Source organism: Belonocnema kinseyi, chromosome 8, assembly GCF_010883055.1.
Source record: "Belonocnema kinseyi isolate 2016_QV_RU_SX_M_011 chromosome 8, B_treatae_v1, whole genome shotgun sequence".
Classification (NCBI taxonomy): domain Eukaryota; kingdom Metazoa; phylum Arthropoda; class Insecta; order Hymenoptera; family Cynipidae; genus Belonocnema; species Belonocnema kinseyi.
Window position 1 is genome coordinate 137,585,004 of NC_046664.1, and position 15,180 is coordinate 137,600,183.

The 15,180-nt window shown below is 34.9% G+C and overlaps 1 protein-coding gene across 9 annotated transcripts in view; it reads left to right on the forward strand.

Annotated features, from left to right (window-relative positions):
- Window positions 1–15,180, forward strand: part of LOC117177683 (epidermal growth factor receptor-like) — a 326,636-nt gene that overhangs the window by 113,679 nt on the left and 197,777 nt on the right. The gene's annotated exons all lie outside the window — the stretch shown is intronic.

The following is a 15,180-nucleotide window of genomic DNA, read 5'->3' on the forward strand; positions in this document are numbered from 1 at the left end:
ACAAAAAATATAATATTTATTAATGTATTTTCACTCCCCTTACACTTTTAAAAAATCCCCTTTTTTCCCTAAATTTGAACGGCTGAACCAGTTGCATCCCTGTAATGATGAAACCATATCTTTTCATGCTATTTTAGGCTATGATCAAAATTTTTGGGATTTCAATAGAAAAAGCCGAAAAGTTATTAAGTTGAACTCTTGTGATTTCTTAATATATGCAAAACTTTACAAAACCTTTAATGTCTTAAAATACTTATCTCAGTAATCCAAAATTTAGCTTTTACAATTTTATTTTCATTGTAAAATAATTGTAATTTTAATTGTAAACAATTGTAAAATAAATTTAACAGCATTTGTTTTATGAAGATTGATCTTATGATTTTAAGAGGACAAAACAATTCTAAAAGTAAGTCTTTGTATAGTATCTTGATAACTGAAGAACGCACTTTTAGAATATTTTTCGTTGATTCTGCCCTAGGGTCAAACATGGTACAAAAAAGCGACGTGAAATTCCATATAAAACGGTGCTCTGTATACATTAATTTAAAAAATAAAAAATAATAATTAGTTAATAGTTCATACTTAATAGTTAATAGTAAAATACTATGAAGAATCGCATGTCAAATTAATAATATTTACAACATTTTTATCAAATGATAGTCTTTTTTACTCAAATGGAATTGAGGAATCTCTTTCGATAACAAAAAGTATGAAAGCCCTTCGTTTATCGACTTTTATTATTATATATTCATTTTGAAATTGGGGCATTCCACACAATATTTGCCACTAAACTTTTTCTGACGTTAATATTTTGTTTTTGTTCAACATTGAAAATTTTTCGATGCTTATGTTTTTATTTCAATATGACAGGCAAAGTTTTCGAGAAAATATTAAAAAAACGTTATGTTCATAAAAAAGTACCTTTTTTCAATTGCTTTTACTGCAATATTAAACAAAGATATGACAGTAGTTCAATACTAAAGAAATAAATAAATTTTTGAATAGTGGCTCACGCGCGCGAAGTTTACCGCAGCGCGACTCGCTCGGAACTGCGACTCGACTGCCTACGCAATAAATAAAACACAACCATCCACTTGCATGGTAGTATATTTTTATGTTGTTATTTTAATATATTGAAAATGTATTACTATTTAAATATTCATTTTTTTGAAAGTATTTGACTACCTACTCCCAAATTTTTACCAGATGCAGAAAAACGTGTAGTCCACTTTTTAAAATAAAAATAAAAAACAGGTTCAAACTGAAAAAATCTATTTGCTTATAAATATTTGATTTATATTATTAAATAAATAATTAAAGTGAATTTTAGTAAACTTTATTCGAAAGTTGAGGAAAAGGTCCATATTTTATCTTCCTTATGAATTTTCATATCTTTGTTTAATATTGCAATACCCGGGTAGAAATTTCCTCTTTATGCCTAAACTAAATATTGGCTCTTACGAGGCCGCAGCCAGATTTTCTAACTGGAAGAATCTAGGCTTTCCCTCTGCTGGCCCTCGACAGGTTATTGGCGTGGGCTACTTGACTTACATTATTTATTAATTCACTTTTTAGCACTATATTTTTTAATTAAACTAAATAAAAAGCTTTATTCATAAAGATATATTTAAAAAATAATTTTTATGAATTAATTATTTTCTCGAGGGGACCTTGTAAAGCCCTCGACAGGTAAAACGAGTAATACAGCTGTGAGTGCAAAAAAGTACATTAATGTTCTTATGTTTAATTAAACTTAAATTTTAAAAAGTACAAATTAAAAAAAGTACCGAGATGCAAACTTTGAAAAATTTCATTTTTTTTCTGAAAAAATTAAAAACATTTGGCGCCTTAAAAATTTGAAAAGAATTTTTCTTAAAGATCAAGTTAATTTGAAATCATGTAAGTACGTTTAAAAATTATATATAAAAAATCGAGCTTCAAAAACCCTCTTTTCCTAATTTCTAAAGTATCGCATGAATGCCGTCAAGAATTTATGATATAGCGTGCGTTCGATTATTCTCGGCGCTTGCGGATATTTTAATAAACTGCGTTTGTTTTTAGTTATTAGTAATAAGTCTTCTATAGTCAAATTTAACAATCTGTTTAGTTTTAGAATAAAGTGCGGAGTATAGTTAATAAACGAATGTCAATAAAAATACGAGAAAACGGAGGAGTATTTTGTCAGAGGCTACAGAAAGGTGTAAAATCTTTAGATTAAATTTGTGGAAAGAAAATTTATTTTTAAATTGGATTAATATTTTCCTTTTCTGGATCAAAAATTCTGGTAATATATTTTGGCAATGTGCTTTTGAATAATAGCATTTGCTTTATTTATAAATTGATGGAATAGGATATTACCATTCGAGTTATAGCACTTTGCAGATCATTTTTGGTTCGATGCATTTTAGATTTTTTGATTCGATCATATTGAGACCTAACACCAATTTTATACTAAATCGTCTGTGTCGGACGCTTTGAAATTAATTATATGTATGTGTATTAAACGTGTCTGAAAATATGTGAGATTGAAGTGCAAATGTTTTGGTTTGTAAAGCAACAGTGATCAGTAACTTTATACAGATTAGGACATACTAAGACTGGGCGGTCGCCAGTTTGCCAGGTTGCCAGGTTATAACCCTGATAACTGAAATGAAAGACTTGGGTGTACGACAACGTCGCCGACGTCGCCTGCGTAGCAACCAGCTTGAGTAAATCAGTATCGAGCAGAACGGGTATCGATCAAGATCTACTTCCGAGTAGACGAACTTTGACCTCTCTATTTTCTTGTAAAACAATTTAATTCTAAATTATATTCGATCTGTAATGTCCGTATTCAAATATATTGTTTCAAAATGTATGTCATTCAAAGCGGTATAACAAAAGTGCTTGTTCTTTAAAATAAATATTATTAAGAATTCAGGGATTGGAGTTTATCCATACTGTGAAATGTCTTCAACCGTTTATATAATTAATGAGAGAATGTGTTTTATTCTGGTCATACGGTCCAATATAAATAAAAATGGATTCAGATGTCAATGAATCTTTATTCGTCAATTTTAATTGATAAATAAATAAATAAATATGATCTAAAAGTTTCATTTCCTTATATTGAACGTCTTTCTGAGCGTATTATTAGTGGTTTAAAAAAATATAACATTAATGTATATTTTACAAATAACCACACACTTAATAAGTTTTCTTTGTTTAAAAATAAAGACAAAGATAACTCTCATGTAAGATTGACTTTATTTTTTACGTATTCGTTAGTCCATGTTTGTCGTTCCAAACAATAAGTAACTGTTGTGGTTAAAATTGATTTTAAAATGTAGTTAATATTATTTAATTTGGAGCCTATTTTAATTTTGAGGCTTCAAATTTTTAAGTTTTTATATGTTTGTCTTAAATATTTAAAAAAAGGACATTTCAAATTATGTATACAAAAAAATTTAAACTTTTGACATTTAGCAAAATGGGCTCCCTCCACAATTATACTCTTTCGTAAGGAATAAAGCACAATTGAAATGTCTTGTTTTGGATTTTAATATCAAAATTGTAGAGGTAAATTTATATACAATACAATTTTTTTCAAATAAAATTTGTTAATTCTTTCAAATGAATTACATATTGTTAAAAATTTTTTAGATCAGGTGATGTTTTACCTTGAAGAAGACCTGCAACTAGGTTGAAACGTACGTTGGTTATATCAATTAAAATTGTCGAATAAAGATTCACTCACATCTGAATCCTTTTTTATTTATATTGGACCGCATGACCAGAATAAAGCACGTTCTCTCATTATTGATATAAACGGTCGAAGAAATTTCACAGTGTGGATAAACTCCAATCACTGAATTCTTAATAATAAAGAAGGTCAATCACGTTTTGGAACATCATGGGTTATTTAAACTACATACAAAGAAGGTATAGCGACACTCCGATGCAACTTATGAGAAATTGGATATGCACCAATCGAACATTGGTTAATCTAAAGGAGCAACGCACTTTATTAATCAGATGTAGAAAATAAGCTCTGATTCCAGCATATGTTCAACATCAAACAGACCAACATAATCTACATAATTTAAGTTATAAATTAATTCCTAAATTTGAAAGAACTAAGTTAATTTTTTAACAAAAATGTTTAAGCTACGAAATTAATAATTTAGTGAGAAACATAAAAGTTTTAGGAAATGAATCTAATCGTTTAAAGTACCGTTTTTCAAATATTGTGAAAGGCATTTCAATTTTGACTTTTTTCAACTCACAAAATTTGAGTCTTAATAAATTAAAATATGAAAAAAGAAATAAATGTATACTAAAGTTTGACTTATTAAAAAAAAAGAAATTTGGAATCTCATACGAACTATACAGATTTTCGTTTAAAAAAGTGCTTTAAAAATTTATCAAATATACAAAACCCAAATGAAATTGCTGAAACTTTGGCTTTAGGTAATAAATATGGTATTCCTTTCAAGCACCTTAAGGTGATGCAGGTTATAATTAGGTTCCTTCCAAAAAGTATATTTATTTGAACATTCGAAGTTAGAAAATTTAAGAAAATGAGAAATATCATAAGTGCGGTCAGAATGCTTATTATTATAAATAATTTGAATATATAATAGGTCAATCTCTTTGTTTTCTAATGCATAATAAGATGGTTTCATTTAAATAAAGATACAAAAATTAGGAAAAAGTTTTTTTCAATAAAAAAGCGGTTAGTAAGTTTGAACGAGAGGAAATATTCATCAGAATTAAAAAAAAGAAGCCTTTTTTAAGAAACTATTTTTATTTTTAAAGTAATTCCCGAAATAAAATTGAATTAAAAAAAAAATTAATCAAATAAGCTCAATATACTTCAGTGCAAAGGTTGCACAAGGCCGCCCTATGTTCGCAACACACAGGTCGTTGCAACTGCTCTCTCTTTCCTGTGACACTGTACTCATAGTATCGGCACTTTTCATTTCGTATATTCCTGACATCTTTGATAAAAAAAACAATGATTCATTTGTTATTTATTAATTGATTGATTATGACTTAACGTGACGAAACTCAAACGTAACGGATCCTCTGGGGGACAAATGTGCCCCAAGCGGTCAGCATTTTCTTTTTACTTGGCAGGCAGCGAACAACCGGCAACATCAACCACTTCACCACACTCTAGGATAGTCGAACTGAATTATGGTTAGGGTCGTACTAGACAGTCTAGTAAAATATGAACCAACACACTGCCTAGTTAAACGCGCCAGACAGTAGAGTTAAAATCTGTATAGTTAGAATTACAAGACATGAGGTATAGGTTACCAGACATCTAGTACGGCCAACATTTCCATGGCTAGTAGATCTAACTAGCTGTCTAGTAACATCAACCAAACGCTGAGTTAGGTTTACATGACAGTTTCTAAGTAATTTAACTAGTTTTTTGGTAATATTTACCAGATATGTCGGCTTCGAGTAGTGTTTTTTTACAAAAAAAGTATGTTTTCAGGATCTTTGGGATAGGTTTTAAAATGTGTGCAATATAATAAAAGTAAAGATCTTTTGTAAACACTGGTCAAAAGTATGATTTCATATCTCACGAAAAAATCGCACTGCCTGAAGCTTCATCTTCAAAACAAGGCGGCGACACACACGTAGGAGAAAAGGTTCCACAAGTTCAGCAAATTATCCACTGTGTCGTCACGAAAGTTACTTATTCTAATACACGAAAATAGAAGAAAAAATGAAAACACGTCGCTTTTCGCAACTCTGAAAATCGTCAGAATAACGCGCGGTACACGGAAATGCAAGCGGCTGAAAGAAACTGGAGCTAAAGACGCCGAATATTAGGCAGGCAAGTTAGCGGCTAGAGGGAAGAATATTGATGGTAAAGAGTATAGGAGGGAGGAACGTAGGGAATACAGGAGTTGTGGGGGGACATTGCTACTAGATATCTCGTTATGGGAACTATTTGAAATGACATGATGGATCGGTAAAATTTACTAGACTGCTTACAAGACATTGAGTAGGAGTAACGAAGCTTCTGTCTTAAATTTACTAGACGCGCGTAACGAGATTCATCTAGTTGGCTCAACTAGACCTTTTTCTCCGTGTATTTGAATTATAATTCTCATCATTTATTTTCTCAGAAAATTGGTCTAATAAAAGGTCTTATTGATAGATGTGTTAAATTAAGTAATATTCAATTCCGCAAAGAATATTTAGATCAGCTAAAAATTACTCTTGTACAAAATAATTACCCACTCCAATTAGTAAACAAAATCATTAAAGAAAGTATCCATGAAATTTATAATAATTAATCTAAAAATAAAAAATGGATTGAAACTTATAATGAATATGATCTAAAAGTTTCATTTCCTTATATTGAACGTCTCTTTGAGCGTCTTAGAAGTGGTTTAAAAAAATATAACATTAATGTACATTTTACAAACAACCACACACTTAATAAGTTTTCTTTGTTTAAAAATAAAGACAAAGATAACAAAGAAAACTTATCTGTTTAGTATATATGATAAATTGTAAAGGTTGTAATAAGATTTATATTGGTGCGACGGGTAGGTGATTAAAAACTCGTATTTATGAACACAAACGGGATTGTGAATTAGGCAATAAAAATACTGGTTTGTCACAATATGCATGGCAATTTGATCGCTATTTCGATTTTGAGATTAATAATATAAAAATTTTAACTCGTGAAAACAATACTCAAAAAAGAAAAATATTAGAGTCTATTTTTATAAATAAGTTTATTAAAAAATTGTTTTGGATTTTAATATCAAAATTGTACAGGTAAATTTATACACAATACAATTTTTTTCAAAATAAAATTGGTTAATTCTTTCAAATGTATTACATATTGATAAAAAGAGATATTTCGGGTTTCACTCGTGTAAAAAACTACGAATTGTTTGCCGAAGTTTCGTGAACATTGCAGTTCACATCTTCAGGGCTGACCTGAAACTGAGGTATCAGGTCATGATGTTCTTAGGTATACTTTCTACGATGTCTGTGATTGGCCAGAGCGCCCCACAGTGGGGACTGGTCGAACTTGATTGGCCAATGAAGTCTTTTTTAAAAAATCCGGGAGAACGGAAAGCCAAATCGGATTGGTATTATATCCATTGTCCCTATTGATGTTATTAGGGTGTTTTAAGATTTCGATTGCATCTCTATGTTTTCTTGGAAATTTGTTGTGTGTTTTTGCAATAACTGTTGTTTCATCAAATAAAATGTTATGACCTGTTTCGATTTGATGTTCAGCTAGTGCTGATTGCGTGACATGTTTTAGCCTGACTTTACTTTCATGTTCCTTCATATGTTGGCTCACCGCTCTCCCGGTTTCTCCAATATAGACTTTGCCACAAAAACAAGGGATTTTATATACTCCTGGATCACTGAAGGGCGCCTTTTTATCTTTATGGTTATTTAGTAGTTGTCCTATTTTCACAGGTGGTTTAAGTATGGTTCGGATGTTGTGTTTGTTGAGAATTCTTCCTATTTGTTCTGTGACACCTTGGATATAGGGTAGAGTGGTGGTCATTTTTCTCTCTCTTTCTTTCGTAGGTAGCGTTGACTTGCTTTTTTGAGTGTGTTTTTTTATTGCTTTATCAATTTGTTTGTTTGTGTAATCGTTCTGTATTAGGATTTCTTTAACGTTTTGTAATTCCTTTTGTAAGTTATCTTTGTCTGTTATGGAGACAGCTCTGTATACAAGGGAGTTGATGACCGATTGTTTTTGAGATGGGTGATGGTGGGAGTAGGCATGTAAGTATCTGTTTGTATGCGTGGGTTTTCTCTAAACTTCATGTCCTAATGTGTTATCAGATTTTTTGTAAACTAATACGTCCAAAAAAGGCAATTTTCCGTTTTGTTCTATTTCCATGGTAAACTGGATATTAGGATGTAATTGATTGATAAAATTGAAAAACTTATTTAGTTCATCTCGTCCATGACGCTAGATGACAAATGTGTTATCAACGTAACGGAACCAGAATTCTGGTTTAAGTTTGGCTTGGTTAAAAATTTTAGTTTCTAGATGTTCCATGAAGACATTGGCTATTACAGGTGAGATTGGGGATCCCATTGCTGCCCCTGAGGTTTGTTCGTAGAATTGGTTATTGAACGAGGGTAAGTATTATTGAGACATTCTTCTATCAAAGGTACAAGCTCGGAAGGGAAGTTTGTGAAAGATTTAATAATATTAATTGTATCCGAGATTGGTACTTCCCAAAAAAGACATACTATGTCGAAACTCACTATGATGTCTTGGGGTTGAATGTAAACCTGTTGTATCTTTTTAATAAAGTCAAATGAGTTTTGGACGTGAGTGATGGGGTTTCCTGTAAAAGGATTTAGTTTTGCAGCGAGGAAACGTGCTAAGTTGTAAGTTAGTGACTTTATTGCGCTGACGATCGGTCTGAGTGGAATGTTCTCTTTGTGGATTTTTGGGAGCCCGTAAAGTTTTGTAGAGATGGGATTAGTAGGTATTAAGTTAGATATTGTTTGGCTGTCAAGTTTAGTCTTTGAGATAAGTCTTTGTTTTACTGAGTATTGTTTTTGTGGGGTCCTTTTTAAGTTTTTTGTATGTATCGTCAGTTAGAAGGTATATGATTTTGTTTTTATAGTTTTCTTTATTCATTATTACTGTTGTGTTGCCTTTGTCTGCGGATAATATTATAATATCTTTATTTTGATTGAGTTCTCTAATTGCGGTTTTTTCCTGTTTTGTTAAGTTTGAGGATGGAACTTGAGCTTGGCGTAAAATGTTGGCTGTCCTGCGTCGTATGTCATTTGCTTTTTCGGGTGAAAGGGTGTATATTGTGGATTCTTAATTGCTGATTATTTCTTCTTTTGGGATTTTCGATGGAGCTACAGCAAAAGGATTTCCTTTAGATAAGGCTGAAATCATTTCATTGTTGAGAGGGTGGTTAGAGATGTTTTTTACTGTATCTGTAAGTTTAGTTTATTTTACGGGAAGTAATTTGTCAAATTTTGTTTTTTGTTTTTGAGTGGAAAGTTCTTTAATCCGTTGGGATTGGTCAAACGATATGCGCTCCAATGTGGACCAAATGTCAAATCTGAGGGCATTTGATAGGAAAAGGTGAAGTTTTAATAGTTTTTTAGAGGTAGTGTGCAAAAGAAATTTGGTATGCTGTATTCTTTCTTTAACGAGAAGCAAACTTGTATTATGCAGAATCGATTTGGATTTAGATGTTCCCAATTTATTTTTCAGTTGTAAGAATTTTGGGACTAATTTGTTGTCTCTGCACCGTTTAAGAAAAGCTAAGGATGTTAGTAGCTTACCTTGAGAAGTCCTGAGCTTACTTTAGATTAGGTGATGTATTACCTTGAAGAAGATCTGCAACTAGGTTGAAACGTACGTTGGTTATATCAATTAAAATTGACGAATAAAGATTCATTGACATCTGAATCCATTTTTATTTATATTGGACCGTATGGCCAGAATAAAACACATTCTCTCATCAAAATAAATATCTTTTATAATAATTCTGTGTACAAAAAATCATAAATCCCTTACAGTCCGAAACATAATGGTCCTTCGAGCCGGATCTTAAGCGGTGGATTTTTGGATCCGGAAAACTGTGAAATATGTGCAAGATCTGATATTGTAAATTGAGAAAAGTTTGTGCTTCGTTAGCGACATAAGTGAAACACGTAGAGAAATAGACATACGTGTGAGAACTCTCATAAACTCGCGAACAGTGCAATTAATATTTCTGCCAGATAATATTGCAAATTTGTGAGAGGGAAAGTGTTCTTACCCTATTAGCGATACTCAAAACCTTGTTACTATGGACGGAACAGATAACGAGGGAGAGCAGATGAAGACACATGAAGGAAAAAGAATGAAAACAAATCCAACTCAAACCGAAGAGAGTGGGGACCCCGTGCCTTCTTCAACTTTAGTTTCAATCGACATTTCAGAGAAAGAAAACGAGAAATAAACACTAAGAAGAAGTGAGAGGAAAACGAAAGGATTGTTACTCGAGCGACTGACATATGGGTCGAAACAGTCAAAACAGAAAACGGCACCGAAAAAGAGCGTAAGGGCTGACGTGCATGCGGAAAATGACAAAAGTACAGAGAATTTCGATCGTTATTCACATGCGAGACGATCGGATCTAGGCGGTCGGGAATATCATCTGCTAGTGCTGTTAAAAGAAGACAAATAGAAATAGATTTAGCGAAAGCTGAAGAAATCGCTCGAATCGAAAGAGAAGATGCCGAACATCAAAGAGTTTTGGTGGAACAGGAAGCTGATCGCCAAAAGAAATTAGCGGAAATGAGAGCCTAGTTAGAACAGGAAAAACTAGACGAACGTTCACAAAGTCTATCTGGAGAGAGCAACGAAGACAGAGAATCAGTTCACTTTGGATGTACGGAACAGCCGAGCGTTTCGAGAGTACACTCATGGATCGGAAAATCAGATAATCTTCTACCTGAAAAGACAAAGAAAAATGTGACAAACAAAGACCCGAAGAAGAAAGAACTACCGACAGATGAGCTCCGACTGCCTCATGTCAAAGATGATAAACCAATGACACTGATAAAATTTGTCGATGCGGTATCCAACCTGATGACTACGGTAGAATCTCTTCAATCCTCACGTATCACGGATTCTCATCTTCTTAGACTGTTAATAGGAAAACTACCCAATGGACTGAAAAACAGATGGGGCGAGTCAGTAGCACAGAATCGAAAAAAACAACGATGGCTGGATTTTCACAGTGGCTCGAAGAGCGTTCCAATGCTGCATTCGTGGTCTACGAACGTCCTACACACGAGAGAGATAGAAATAAGCGTATATTAGCGGTCTCAAACGGAGAAGAGAAAAAAGCGATGTGCGCTCATTGTTCCAAGCCACATAAAATTTAAAGTTGCCCACAATTTAAAAAGTTGACCGTCGGCCAACGCTGAAAATGGGTGACGAAGACTAAAGTGTGTTTCTGCTGTTTATCAACCGAGCATACGAAGAAGAACTGCAACCGAAAAGCATGTGGCAAAGATGGGTGTAAGTGGAAACATCATCGAATGCTACATCAGGACCGTGGAAGGTCCGAAAGCAGTACTTCTCAGCCAAATTCTATCGACTCTAAACCCAGCTCGTCCAATGCTACAGAACCTGCCAATGCCAATGGAAAAGGGTTGGTGAACTTCACACGTAGAAAGAAAAAGACAATTTTGGTGATGATTTTACCAGTGACATTGTATCGACCAGCAGGACAAATTGATACACATGCATTTCTGGATTCAGATTCCACTGTGACTCTACTTGAAGAAGAGGCAGCCATATAATTAGGATTGCACGGTCCTGTCGAGCCTTTGAATTCGCAATGGATCACAGATGATATAGAATTCAAGGACCATACATCCAGGTTAGTAAATTTATGTTCAAGGACGCACTGGTAAGAAGTACCAACTAACTGATGTACAAATTGTTAGGCGACTATCATTGCCCGCTCAGACAGTGAAGGATGATACTGAGAAATGACCTCATTTGAAAAATATTGATGTATTCAATTTGAGTCTTGCAGGACCTCGAATTTTGATTAGAATGGATCATGAACATCTAATAAGGGTAAAACAAACCATTGCAGGGAAGCCAGGAGCCCCAGTCGTATCATTTACAGAACTAGGTTGGACAATTTACGGAAAATATGACTCGGATAGAGTGGATAGAGATTTTACGTTATTCTTCCATCGAAAACGGGACGACGTGGAACTACACGATATTTTGAAGAATTTTCGGACAACCGAATCCTTTGGAGTTTCTCCCACTTAAGAGACACTCTGCACTTTAGAAGAAAAGAGAGCAAAGGAAATAACTGAAAAAAACAGCAAAACGCATAGGGAATCCCTGGGAAGTCGGTACCAGGCCCGAGAACCTGGTACCTTCCCCACTTTGCGGTGATTCACCCACACAAATCAACGAAGCCACTTTTGGTGTTCGATGCAGCAGCGGGGAGTCATGGAGTTTCTCTCAACGACCGGCTGTTAAAAGGTCCGGACCTTCTGAACTCTCTGGTTGGAATGCTGTTTATATTTCGACAAGGATTAATAGCGATTTGCGGAGATTTGAGAGAAATGTTTCCCCAGGTGAGAATTCGAAATGAAGATTAGGACAGTCAACGTTATTTACAACGAGATGAGAAAACAGGTAAATTGATTGTATTGCGAATGCAATCAATGATATTTGGAGCCATCTGTTCTCCTTATATTGCCCATGAGATAAGAAACAGAAACACTAAAGAATTTCAAGAAGCCTACCTGGATGCATGCAGAGCAATTACAGAGACACTACATGGACGACTACTTGGACAGCGTAAACACAGCGGAAGAAGCAATCCAGAAAGGTCGGGACGTGCCGTTCATTCATTTACAAGATGGAATCGAGGTTTGCAACTGAATGCCCAATTCTATAGAAGTATTAAAAAGGTTGCCACAAGATGTTCTTGCCCCATCGGGAAGTGGATTGAATTTCAAAGAAGAAAATTTGCAAAGAGTCCTCGATGTGATTTGGGCATCCGGCAGTGATTACTTCACTTACAAAACAGTTTTTCCAAAAGTGAATGAAAGTTTGGTAAATGGTGAAAGAATTCCAACGAAAAGAGAAGTACTGCGACTAGTCATGTCGGTGTTTGATCTTCTAGGTTTGCATACAGTCCTGATGCTGAAAGCGAAATTGCTTATGCAGGAAATTTGGCGACGTGGTACTGACTGGGATGAACGGATACATAGCGAACTGCTAAGAAGATGGACCGCTTGGCTGGAAGACCTGCAACGAGCGATGACCTTGAGAATCCCACGTTGTTATATACTGGAAATGGGCGAGATACAGGAAATACAACTCCACGCATTCTGTGATGCCAGTGAACAGGCACTCGCTGCTTGTGCCTATTTTCGAATCCAAGGTACTAGAGGTATTAAGGTGTCACTAGGCATAGCCAAAAGTAGAGTGGCTCCGCTGAAAATATTGTCTATTCCACGCTTTGAACTTCAAGCAGCAGTGTACTTTGGACTGATTCTAGGACGGTGCCCTGCTGGCTGAAATCAGACGCCAGGAAATACATTGATCCAACAATTCTTGAGATCTAAAAAGAGTTTTGTGGCACCTTCATGGCCACGCCAGAAGCTCTCATAGACGCGACGATATTTTCTTCATGGCTTCGATTAGTCCGTACGCAAGCCTGGATCAGACGTATTTGCGGCATATGGTCCAAGAAAGTGCCGAAATTAGAGAAGAATGGAGGAGTCTGGGAGCTGACAGCAGAAGAATTTCAAAGAGCAGAACTCGAAATTTTGATCCAAGCACAAAAGGAATCATATACCGACGAATGGAGAAAATTGAAGAACGGCGAACCTATTTCAAGGTCTTTGAAAATCCAACAACCTAGTCCAAAAATCGGGTGACCACTGATATGGTTACGTCGGATGAGAAAATTATATTGGATGGTAAACATCCAGTAACCCAACTTTTAGTGATGTATTACCATCGCCAGGCAGATGACCATGGAAGAGAAAGGGTAGTCAACGATCTACGACAAAAATTATACATACCCCGAATCCGGACAGTCGTGAAGAAAGCATCACAGTAATACAAGAATCTGAATTTCTGTAGAAAAAGGAGGTTGACTTTCAGATGTAACCAAAAGGATCATTCACCAGTTTAAAGTCAACTGGTGATGATAACATGACTTTCAGTAACGTGCTTTGTTGAAAGTCAACTGCTTTATGTACGTAAAATGTACTTTTTAGGTTAACTTAAGACAGAACGATTGTTGACTTTCCGTTAACTCGTGGTGCGAAATGAAACTTATAGGTTAATTTAAGTCAGCTGATTGTTGAAATTCATAAAATTTGTGCGCTATCGTTCAATTATTAGGAACATTAAATTAACACAAATTTAAAAATTGAATAATTTTAGGAAATATATTTTATTTAATGCGAGCATTGAATAAATGAGCTCTCTTGGCTCCTCTTCTAAAATAGCCGAAATCCGTTAAAGTGTTTGCGCATCGCCGCATCGCATTTCGCGCACGCCTTTCTGCCAGTAGAAATTGAATTTCAGAGCACGCGAATGAAAATCATCCCAAACTCAACATATCTGTCAGTTAATTATCATATTACTCCTATATCAGAAATGAGAAACTGCACTTAAGTTTCATTTCTGTTTGAAATTAAGTGACTTACTTAATTGAATGCTAAAATGAAATTCATCTACATTTAAAATTCATCATCTTGTATTACTGTGATAGCGCAGGTGTCTTCTCTGTCAACACCGAAAGTCGATGCCTGCAGTGCCGAGGATGGTACCCTTACCAGCTCCGCGGGTCCAAAATCGCGTTCGAACTTTCACTGATACAGGAGTCGATTATTTTGGGCCAATTTACGTGACAATTGGACGACTGAGGGAGAAAAGGTATGGAGTGTTGTTCACCTGCTTGATAAAAATCAGATTCTACGGCAGACATCAATATTTCAAATACAATGGAATTTTATTCCTCCAGCTACTCCATACATGGGTGGATGCTGGGAACGCCTGGTGAAATCTGTCAAAACAGCTTTAGAATCGACCTTGCGAGAACAAGCACCACGTGAAGAAGTGCTTCAAACTTTGTTTACTGAAGCGGAATATTCGATAAATAGCCGACCGTTGACGTACTAGGCAGTCTGATAAGTCCCTGAAAAATGAAACACGCAGACGTTTTTTTGGCCAAAGTTGGTTTTATTTTTCAACATACTCTTATTTTAGGTCGATACAGCGAGTCCAACGATTTTCTAACTTTTTGATACCGTCCGAAAAGTACTCGATCGGAAGGTCTCCAAAATACGCCTCAGTTTCAGCTATGAGCTCCTCATTTGAGTAAAAACGCTTATCGGTGAGCCATCTCTTTAGGTTAGGGAACAAGTAATAGTCGCTGGGGGCCAGGTCTGGTGAATACGGTTGCTGAGGAACCAATTCGAAGCCGATTTAATGAAATTTTGCTTGTGCAACTAAGCATGAATGGACAGGCGCATTGTCGTGATGATAAAGCGGTTTCTTCTTCTTCAAATGCGGTGTTTTTTCGGCGATTTCGATTTTCAATCGGTCCAATAATGATGAATAGTATGCTCCGGTTATGGTTTTACCTTTTTCAAGATAGTCCACGAATATTATGCCAT